General features: G+C 47.3%; 3 non-coding genes across 3 annotated transcripts; 1 reads left to right on the top strand and 2 right to left on the bottom strand.

Annotated features, from left to right (window-relative positions):
• Nucleotides 1–221: 221 nt before the first annotated feature.
• On the top strand, nucleotides 222–313 carry trnar-ucu (transfer RNA arginine (anticodon UCU)). The gene is given in 2 exon segments: nucleotides 222–258; nucleotides 278–313. It is a non-coding gene; the product is annotated as a tRNA-Arg (tRNA).
• Nucleotides 314–1,264: 951 nt separating this feature from the next.
• trnaw-cca (transfer RNA tryptophan (anticodon CCA)) lies at nucleotides 1,265–1,336 on the bottom strand. Its single transcript has one exon. It is a non-coding gene; the product is annotated as a tRNA-Trp (tRNA).
• Nucleotides 1,337–1,998: 662 nt separating this feature from the next.
• Nucleotides 1,999–2,070, bottom strand: trnaq-uug (transfer RNA glutamine (anticodon UUG)). The gene has a single exon. It is a non-coding gene; the product is annotated as a tRNA-Gln (tRNA).
• Nucleotides 2,071–10,955: the final 8,885 nt, after the last annotated feature.

Here is a 10,955-nt window from a genome sequence, read left to right as displayed (position 1 = left end):
CCAGCACTGGAGGCAATGTGGGTCAAGGACACACAACCCTGCTCTACCACTGAGCCACTGCTGATGTTGCCTTCCCTTCTGGACTGCTGACTTGCCAGAATACTGTCTGTTACTCCTGAATTCTACGTATAATTCTGGAATTCTGTTGACTATTCTGGAATGCTGCTGCTTATTCCGGATTTCTGCCTTTCATTCTAGGACAAACAAATTGACTGCTTTGTGGCTCTGTGGCGCAATGGATAGCGCATTGGCCTTCTAGTTAAACACAGGAGAAGTGATTCAAAGGTTGTGGGTTCGAGTCCCACCAGAGTCATAGTGCCTTTTAACTTCCTGTGGCGCCATCCTTCAGGGTGGATACAGCTCCCATCCTGAGAGCTAGAAAAAAAGGACTGCACTCAGACATCCCGGAAAACAGCGTTACTGCCCCCAGCTTTGTGGCCGTACAGGTGGACAGAGATCTGACTGGTGTGAGCTTTTGCTTGGCACAGAGGCAGCTAATAAACTGAAAGTTCATTCAGGCACAGCTGCTGGATAGACTGCGATCATGTAAGAAATGTTCCTTTCAGTTGGATGAATCGACAGAGCAGAGCATCTCCAGTGCTGCTCAGTTGATAGTTTTGGTGTGCTATCCCTGGAAAGGAGATATTTTGGAAGACTTTCTGTTCTGCAAGTTATTGCGCAGATAAAGTCTGTCAATCCAGAGATTAAAGCTGCTCACTGTATGCTGCTGAACATGAGGCACTGCTGGATCACTCTGAGGTGCGATGGCTGTCGCAATGGCTGCAGCACAGAGCTCAAACTGTACCGACCAGCTCAGAGGAGAAGAAGAAGGAGCAACATCACATCAGAAAGGCCCTGCAAACCTGTGGCTATCCCAGCTGGGCTGTCATCAAAGCCAGAAAAACAAGACCCACAGACAACAAGACAAAGACAACAACTGGCTGAGGAAGAACATTGTCACTGCAGAACTGAAGAAGCTATTCGGGGGAGTGTTGGTCCCACTAAAGATTAAAATTTAGGGTGTTTTCACACTTGCTCCCTTTCGGCCCTCTAAACAAATGCAGATCGATGACTCAGGATTTTTTGCTCTATTTAACCCTAACTCTATTTTCCCTGAATGTGCAGTAATTTAACCAGAAAACACAGGAGAAAGCCGACATTCTGCTTCAAGTGAAAACTACCCAGACTTCAGTGCAGTGGAGGAGTCTGAGAGCTCTAGTGGACCTGGTGTGAACAGAAAGAGGACTAAATTACATAAAACCAGTGACCCTGACATGATTTGAACATGCAACCTTCTGATCTGGACTCAGACGTGCTACCATTGCTCCACAAGGTCTGTTCACAGCTTCTGCTCTTCCAAGGACTCAGTTTAGAATGACATAATCAGCTTGATGTTCATATATGTGTTACTCATTATTACTAGATGAGCGGCAGTGAAACATCCAAGCCACCACGTCCCAGCACATGTCAGAGATGCAGAACAGATGGAACAGTCTTATGGAGTGATGGAGGCCATGAAGCCTCCTAAAGCTTTGAATGGAGCTGAAGTCATGATGCACTGATCTTTCTTTTTATATAATGTCTCATAAGTATTTGTTATAATATTGTCCCAAAAAGTCAGTCACACTTGTGTGAATCCAGCCTGTCCAGTTAGGATCAACACTGATTGTGAATCAGTTTCAGCTGCTGTTGTGTGTGTTGAACAGATGGTGGAACAGGTGGAAATGAGAGGCAGTTATCAAGACAGCCCCTATAAAGGAGGTATTTGTTATAATACTTTAATAAATTATGTCTTCAGCTACTTTTATACTCATTATTAATCCCAGATTAAAGTGTCATTTAGGAGAGAGATTTAAATCTATCTTTATGTAAGATCTCCTTCTGATACACTCTGATAGTTATTCAGTTACAACATGCTGACTGGAAATCTGCAAAGTGAGTCCTGGATTTTTAGAGAAAGTAGAAAGGACACCAGTATTACTGTCCAAACTAAACTAAAGGTTCCACTGAGATTTGAACTCAGATCGCTGGAGTCAAAGTCCAGAGTGCTAACCATTACACCATGGAACCTGCTTCTCATGGGTCTTCTTCTCCTCCTCTACCCGGCCGACTGTCAGCAGTTTGACATTGGTAAAGATACATGCAAAGATTTCTTTGTGTCAACAAAGACTGAACACTTTGCATATCACTGTCCTCCATGAGGAGACTGTCCTCCATGTCTAGATAAGACTTGCTGTCTAGCAGCTGGAGAAATGTCTTTTTGTGGCTGTGGCATTAGCTCAACATTGAATCATAAAGTTTATTTGTTTTATAACAGGAAGTGGTCTTGTATTAGGGTGTGACCCTCCTGAGAAGCAGAACCTCTCCTCTGACAATTGTCTCTCATTGGACAGATATGAAAATTAAAGTAAAGATTGTACCATCTGGAAGCAGTGTGACAGGAGTACAAAGCTTTCCGCCCAAACAGGGACTTGAACCCTGGACCCTGAGATTAAAAGTCTGATGCTCTACCGACTGCGCCAAGGCTAGCGCCCATGTGTTGATGTTGATGCCACAAATCGTGCCGAGAGCGCCGGTTCGAATCCCGCTAGCACCCATGTGTTGACGTTGATGCCACAAATCGCGCTGAGAGCGCCGGTTCGAATCCCGCTAGGCGCGTTAATATTTTGCACTGGAATTACGCGAAACATATCGGTCGTTGTATGACATTTTACCGAGGTGACGTCATAATTAAAAACAAAGCAAAAGGAGAGTGATGCACACCGTTTGTATGTGACAAATTTCACGTGTCATTTGCTGTAATAGTCCAATTGCACATGCATGCATTGAGTGGAATAAATGCAATCTGCTCACTATTTAGCTAATATGGATTGTATAAAATAATTTTATCCTTAATAACAAGGTGTAATATGTTAATCTGCATTTTTCTTAACATCCTTTTTTGTATACCTACCTTGTCTACAATAAAAGGCTCATCAATGGCTACAGACTCTTGATTAACCCCCAAAACGCAAATTAGGTTTGTGTTGTTTTTATCATTTCATTTGAACCTTTCTACAAAAAGTATTTCATGGAATTAAATGGTGAATCTTGAATTCTGAATGAAAGCTTGCCTCATTCAATTGTGATACTCTTAAAGGCAGTCACACCTTTTCAAGAATCCACACATTCTAGAGGTCTAACAATACTGTCTGGGAGACCTATTGTTCAATCCATTGTCATGTCATGAGCCCTTACATGGCTCCCAACATTATCGGCTCGTTATCATCTTCCATTCGACAGACATTTAGGCAAGCAAGCAAAACCCTGAAAACAGGAGCAGCAATTTAAGATTTTTCAAACTGTGCTACAGAAATCTAAAAAAAACACATTATTTATCCTCAAAAAGATAGAAATTAATTACACAGACACATACATACATACATGAAAGTGCACTTTCTCTCTCTTTATTTCTCACTTTCTCTCTGCTCCTCATCCCTGACGCCTCCCTCGCTCTCCACTGAGGAACAAGGAGCAGACCCTGCTCTTTGTTTCTCTTTCCATAGCCTTTGGCTGCTAGGTGCTCCCTCCATTCAGCCAATGGCTCTGTTGCTGTCTCTGCACAGTACCAGTTTCCAAAGTATTGGTGGTGCCCTGGAAGCCGGCGGTCTTTCTGGCAACTTTTGCATACCACCACATCAGTTTTTTTTGTGTATTTCCTGTGTTGTACACCTGCCTGTTCCCTCTCCTGCCTCCTTTTCCTGTTCCTCTGTGTTGTATATGGCACATCTTCCACCAGTGGTTGAGATGTGCCAGCTGGCAGGATCAGCTGTTGATGGGACCTGGGACCTGGCAGATGTGGGGGCTGAAACACCACAGGCATATACAGTAGAGATGTGTTGGTGGCAGGATGCTGCAGCGAAGTGGATGCCACACTGGCCTATGGACGCTGCAGTGAAGTGGATGCCTGGTTGGCCACAGGATGCAGATAGGAGGATGGGGGGCCTGTCTCACCAAAACACAGCCGCCTTTTAAGTTTGGCCATGCCTGCTGTATTGGCTGGCAAGGTAAAGATATGTGGGTTATCCCCCACAGCCTGGTTAGGAGAGCTTCTTTTTGAGGTGTGGATGGCATGCTGCACCGCTCCTGCAATTGGAGCTTTTGGAGACTGAATGCCTTGCTGAAGCACTTCGGTCTCCTGAGATCGGCTCCGCTTGTTGTACCTGGAACAACAAAACAACAACAAAAGGGCAGAGTTTTAAAGAAGGGTGTAGGCCAAACAAAACTGACATGGTACACATATTTCATGATTTACTCACCACTGGCCAGTGTTGCTGTGTTCACCTCAGGCAGCTGGATGGTGGTCTCAGACATCACACAGGCGTTGTTGATAACACACTGGCGTATGTTGCTGTATGCATGAATAATCTGAGTCCATCGGCTCTGGCTGCCTGTGGGACTCTTTTTTTCGGCCAGTGATAGTCATGCAGAGGTGGAATAAGATGGCTTCCACCAGCCGGTTTGCAGTTTGGCCACTGGGCCGGAGCATGTGACCCAACAAAGACCTGGAAATTTAAGGCAGTGTAAAACTTAGCAATAATGGGTCACACCTACTTTAAACAAAACAAGTCAATAAAGAAACAACACAAAAATAATTGAACATACCGTTTGGTGGACTCCACCCCTGGTGCCACCAACTTTTTTGTGGCCCTAAACCGACCCTTGGTTAGGCTATCCTGATGCAGAGTAGGGTATTTAGTTCTAGCCTTGTCAAAGTCTGACAGCACATGCCAGAGGTCTATGATGAAACTTACTGTAGATGCAGACAGCAGCAGATGCGTCTGTGGCAAGTGGAGAGGCCCCAGTAAGCAAATCTCCTGAGCTAGCAGGAGCAGGAGGAGCAGGAACAGGAGCTGGAGACACGTCTGTGGCAAGTGGAGAAGCTGTGGCAGTGGGACCTGTGAGTAGAGGATCTTCGGCAAGGGTACAGTGAAGTCCTCAAACTCCTCTGGCGCCTGCTCAACATAGCCCTCATCATCAGCCACAGTCACAGTGTCTGTCTCCATGGCAGCCAATGTGTGCTTGTAGTCCTCTAGTGCAGTGCCTGTCTGGTCATTACAAATATTCCACCCCAATAAGCTCTCCTGAAAATCACACAAACATACACAAACACATCAAATTATATGTCATGTACAAACAGATGCAATAAACTTAATTAATACAGATGAGCTTTTTCAGACATTAAGAAACTGTACCAGTATATTTTCTTGGTGGTGTGTAGTTCACCAGCTTCAGTCCCATGACGTTCTCTGCAAGCTGGTTGACTGCATGCCGGAGAAGGCCACTGTAAGAATGGGGCTCCACTCTTCCTTCAGCTGCCCTGCCTCTGTCCTCATTCCACCTGGCAAGTCCATCCACCAGATAGGCCTGGAAAAAGTTGGCACCGGCCAAAGTTCCTAAAGAGAAAATATATCTCTGTTATTAAATTGTGCTTAATTCTCTACACCAAACTACATTTTAGCTGTGCAAAAGTTGGGAAGAAGTTTCACCTGGGATGAATCTATTCATGTGGAGATGAAAGCTCTCCAGAGATGTTGATCCCCTGGCGCATCTGTATGTTGGCAGTGTGTGCCCCCCCTTCTGCAGGGTCCCCGTCTGCATGTACAGCTGCACGCCAGGGGGGTCCTGGAGGCAACAGAGGTTTTTTCTGCACCTTCCAGATCTCCACCATCCGCTCGCTGTTGATGAGGGGCACACCAAGGGTGTTGCACCCCCTGTCCCTATCATAGGCCACCAAGAGCTGGGTGATGAGTGCCTCTATCTCAGTGCTACTCCTGGTGGTCCGTCTGCAGTGCAGCGCCATCTCTGCTCTGGAGATGTGCCGCATGACAGCAGCAGTGGTGGAGGGGTGTAGGTGTCTTGCTGCCAGCTCAGCGCACTTGGCCTCCCTCAGGGCACGCACATCATCCTCATCCAAGATGAAAATACACTGGCTCAGCTGGTTCATGAAGCCAGCATAAAGGGAGTGTGAGTCTGTGGTGCATCCCACAGCAATCCTCCGCATGAAGTGCCACACATCGAGTCGTATCTGCATGCAGCCCCATGGTCTAAACATGCTGTGAAGATGTGTGGACCCACAGCAGTCCCTGTCCACATACAGCACCTCAGGAGGTGGTACTCCTGCATCCTGGAAGCGGCAGATTAGGCCACCAATCATTTTGCCGAGGCCATAGCCCTCACTGGCTGTCAGCACAGACATGATGACCTGGCCATGCTCGTTGCCAATGTTGGTGGCCCATGATGCTGTGGAGCGACTTTCACCTGCCAGCTTCTTGACAATTTTCTTAGTGGAGTCCATCTTTAAGACTCTGCCAAAAAGCGAGGTGATGGATGCCTTGATCTCCTCTAACCTGCCAAGCACATCCTGACAGTATACCTGCATTAGCCATCGATGTTTTGGCACAGGTATCATTGCTGGCATGTTCCCAATGGCCACTGGAGCAACAAGCCCTGCAGATACGGCTCTAGCAACTCCACTGCAGTCTGTCAGTAACTGGAGCTGCTTCTGCAGCCAGACCTCAACATGCTGCTCTTCCAGCTGTCTCTGGACCTGGCTGCTGCTGTTCCCCAGGCCTCTCTGCCGCATAACGTGCATATCACATCCCAGCTTGGCTGTGAGCAAACAGGGGAACTGCATGCGATGGCCGATGTCCAACTGGTGGATGATGTTGCTCGCCCAGCTTAGACTTTCCGCTTGCACCCCTTACATGAAAGATACTCCGCCACCATGAAATATGTGCCACTGACACCAAACAACCGTACCCTTTGATGCAGTCCAGCTGATGTTAGTTCCTCCTTCCCACAGTCTTTATGAGGGCAGAGTATCTTCATGCGCCACAGCTTCCTTGGCATCCACAAGAACAGTGGGTGGCCAAAGTACTGCTCCATTGGTGGAATGCCAGTGGGAGCAAGTGATGGCTGTGGTGGGTACCACCACATTCTGTCCACCCTGGTGAAGTCCAGCTCGGGTTGTCCAGTTCTGGACCACTTAAACAAAGTTTTTGAAATCCACTGCTGGTCTAGCACTGGCAAGGCTGGTATCCAGCCAGCAGGGAGACAAAGTCTGCTCTCTGTTAAACAGAATACAAGATGTGCAGTGTAAGAATTTTGCTTTGTTTATTTATTTGCTGAATGATTTCTATTATTGTTGAATTGGAACTCACGTGTTGCTACTGACTCCACCACTTGCTCTGCTGCCATGACCAGGTCCCTGTCGTCCACGTCACATGGTGGCTCCGTGGCACATGGCACTGCTGGTGCAGGGACTGGGAGGATGAGCTCTGATGAGCCTCGCGTTGGAATGGCGGGAGGAAAACATTAATGAATAAGTAAAAAAAATATATATATACTGTGTACTCTCTGTGTACTGATATTATTGAGATCACACAACTATAATTACATCATACTTACTAGGCTGAAACCTGGAGGTAGAAGAAGAGACTAGTCTTTTGACAGACATGTCAAGGCTCCTTTGGGTGAGGTTCTTTCCCGCCAGCAAAGCATGCAGTGATGTGACTGGCACACACACTGTTGAAGGGGCTCGGCTGGTGGGTGGTGTAGCAGAGGCACTGCTGGTGGAGAGTGGGGACTGGCTTACAGTTGTTGCAGTAGAAGCAGGGGGCTGGCTGGTGGACGGCGTCGCAGAAGCACCACCAGGGGTTGGCACTGCAGAGGCTGAGGCAACACTGATGGTAGGTGTAGCCTTGGCAATGGTGGAGGAAGATGTGTGGGTGCTCGCCCGTTGGAGCTTAATGGAGATAGCCTCCCGGCCCTCAGGAAACAGCTCCATGTAGCGGCGGAAGGCTCCTTATTGGCCCTGTTGTTAATGGAGTCCTTCACCTCACCCTTCTCACTCTCCCTGATCATTGAGGCCACCAGGTAACCACCATACCCCAGAGCATTTTCCAGCACCCATTTGAATGTCTGCCCCCTAAACATTCCGACCTGCAGCTTATGTAGACCCAGCACACACACCTTGTTGTCTGGGTCGAGGCCTTGTGCAACTGCAGCCTGTCTGGCCGACTCCAGCACCTCCTCTGGTGAAAGAGGACGAGACCATGGCTGGGCCCTGCTCTTCACCCGGCCAGCATCATGGGAGTCATTTAGGATTATGGTCCCATCGGGTCTCTTCTTGAAGTCATAAAAGAACAACAATTAGAGAAGAACAAGAACAAGGAGGCCAAGCATAATGTTTAACTAAGCACCTATCAGACCATTAGCCTAATGTAACATAATAGCTTATTGTTTGTTGTTTAAACAACTGTAAATTATAAGTGTTTATAACAAATATATTATCATAGGCTATTGAAAACAGCGTGATGCTATGACATAGTAATACTATGCCATAGTAATAAAAGCCCATTAAATGTAACGGTTACTAAAGTTAAAATAGCACTAGGCTTGAACCACGTGACACGACGTGAAGTTATTAGCCGAGCAACTTAGCCGGAGTTGGCTAAGTTGCTCGGCACCCTCGGCTAATAACTTTTAGATACAACTCAGGGATGTAAATGCTATCCAGGTATTTAGATATTTATTATATATTTGAATTTCATACTTTCACTTACTCAATTTATCTTTAATTTCTATTGTCTGTAACAAAAAAGAATTTCCCCTCTGGGATAAACAAAGGAATTCTGATTCTGAATCTGAACTTAACTGGCCGGTAAAGAGCAGCCGCTATGTAGGCTAGGTTATTTATGTTACTACACAAACATAACACTTTACAATCAAATACCAACATTAAAATACAATACAAACACTCAAACAATACAAACAGTCGTACTCGCCGGCAGAAATTAAAATTGCAGACAGTTAGCGGAGTAAATTATCCTGCGGATAGCCGTCCAACAGCGATGTAGCTCGGAAAATGGAATGACGTTCACCATAGCAACAGCGCAGTGACCGGGTCATTCTCTGCCTCCAGCAGCGGTCCGAGCTGAGATTGGCCAGCTCGTTGCCACGGATGTAGGCGGGAGCTGGCAAATTGTGGTAGAGGACAGCTCTGTCATTGGTCGATTCATGGTCAATTCGTGGTAGCACTCGGCCTCGTGATTGGCTGTCGGCGGAGGTGGGGCTAGCAAATCGTGGTAGAGGGCGGCTCTGTCATTGGTCAATTCGTGGTAAATTTGTGGTAGCACTCGGCCTCGCGATTGGCTGTAGGAGGAGGCGGCTTGCTGACACACTGGCGGCCGGAGGCGCCATACGGGCTCTACATGTTGTTTCAGAGACTAATTCAGACAGGTTAACTGAAACAGAGAGCATTGATTAAGGGTGAACTTCCTGTGTGTGCAGACAGTGGAGGTGGGTTCAGGTGTTATAAATTGGCATCCCCATGGTCCAGATGAAGAAGCGGTTCCAGTTCCTCATATGCTCACTTCTGCTAGTCCATAGGGGACAGTGGTCCTATACACATAAAGCATACATACTTAATGAATTTATGTGTTTTTATAGAGGACTTCTTCATATTGTCTGAACCTGAGGAGGAGGAGGAGGAAGTCCTGTTCATATCAGCTGACAGGACTGATTCTGGTGTGAGCACATGTTGCTTTAATCTACAAAGTGAAATTGTTATTTGTTGCCAGTCATACACTCTCAGACTCTGGATTCCATTACAGGACAATGTGGACCTCATGACAGTGTTGTATGGAAAGCCAGTTCAGTTCATTTCTAGTTGGAAAGCTGCCCTGTGATGACACAAACAGAGCGATGACACCAACGCTAGCTAACGTGGGTGGGCGTCGACTTTTGTGGCGGTAGTAGTTGGTTGATGAAACTTGGTGAGTTTCAGTGATATTTAGCGAGTTCCTGTGAGTGCCTGTGAGTGTCAGTGAGTACCTTTGCGTGACAGTAAGTGGCCCTGAGTGTCAGAGCAGAGTTTCCAGCTTGTTAGTTAGTTAGCTCTTCATAATGCTGAGGCCATTTTTGGTCTCTTCATCTTTCTGATGTCACAGAAGATGAAGAGAATGAAAGAGAGGAACACCCCAGTTGGTGAGACGGCTGTCGTAGAGGTCTTGGAGGGAGGGGAGAGGGACGCTGATGATCCTCTCAGCTGCTCTCACTATGCGATGAAGCGTCTTCCTGCAGGTGGCGGTGCAGGCTCCGTACCACACAGTGATCCAGCTGGACAGGATGCTCTCAACAGGCCCTCTGTAGAAGGTGCACAGGATGGAGGGAGGGGCTCTGGCTCTTTTAAGCTTGCGGAGGAAGTAGAGGCGCTGCTGTGCCTTCTTGGTCAGTGATGCACTGTTGTTAGTCCAGGAGAGGTCCTCAGTGATGTGCACACCCAGGAACTTGGTACTGCTCACCTGCTCCACAGCAGCACCGTCGATGGTCAGAGGGGTGTGCTGACTGTGTGCTCTCCTGTAGTCCACAACCTTTGTCTTCTCCACATTCAGGGAGAGGTTGTGGTCTCTGCACCACTCGACCAGAAGGTGCATCTCATTCCTGTAGTTTGTTTCATCTCCACTGGAGATGAGACCCACCACAGTTGTGTCGTCCACAAACTTCACAAAGATGTTGGAGTTGTGTGTTGGCGTGCAGTCATGGGCCAGCAGAGTGAAGAGGAGGGGGCTCAGCACACATCCTTGGGGAGCCCCGGTGTTCATTGTGATGGTGCTGGATGTGTTTCTGCCGACCCGCACTGTCTGAGGTCTCCCGGTGAGGAAGTCCAGCAGCCAGTTGCACAGCAAGTAGTTAGCCCCAGCTGGTTCAGTTTGTTGATGAGCTGCTGTGGGATTGTATTCAGACTTAAAATTACGCATAATTATGAGAGTTGGCACTTGAGCGACAGACGGTTGCCATATCACAGCACGAGTTTCTCCCCTAAACTCAGCTAGTGCTACCCCTCTTTGTCCGTATTTTGAGTTTTGGCGGACTCTGTCCATAGTTTTTACTGTTGAACTTAAAACACAACA

This window comes from Parambassis ranga, unplaced genomic scaffold (assembly GCF_900634625.1).
Source record: "Parambassis ranga unplaced genomic scaffold, fParRan2.1 scaffold_27_arrow_ctg1, whole genome shotgun sequence".
NCBI lineage: Eukaryota > Metazoa > Chordata > Actinopteri > Ambassidae > Parambassis > Parambassis ranga.
Note: the sequence above shows the minus strand (reverse complement) of the source record. Positions and strands in the feature narration are given on the sequence as shown.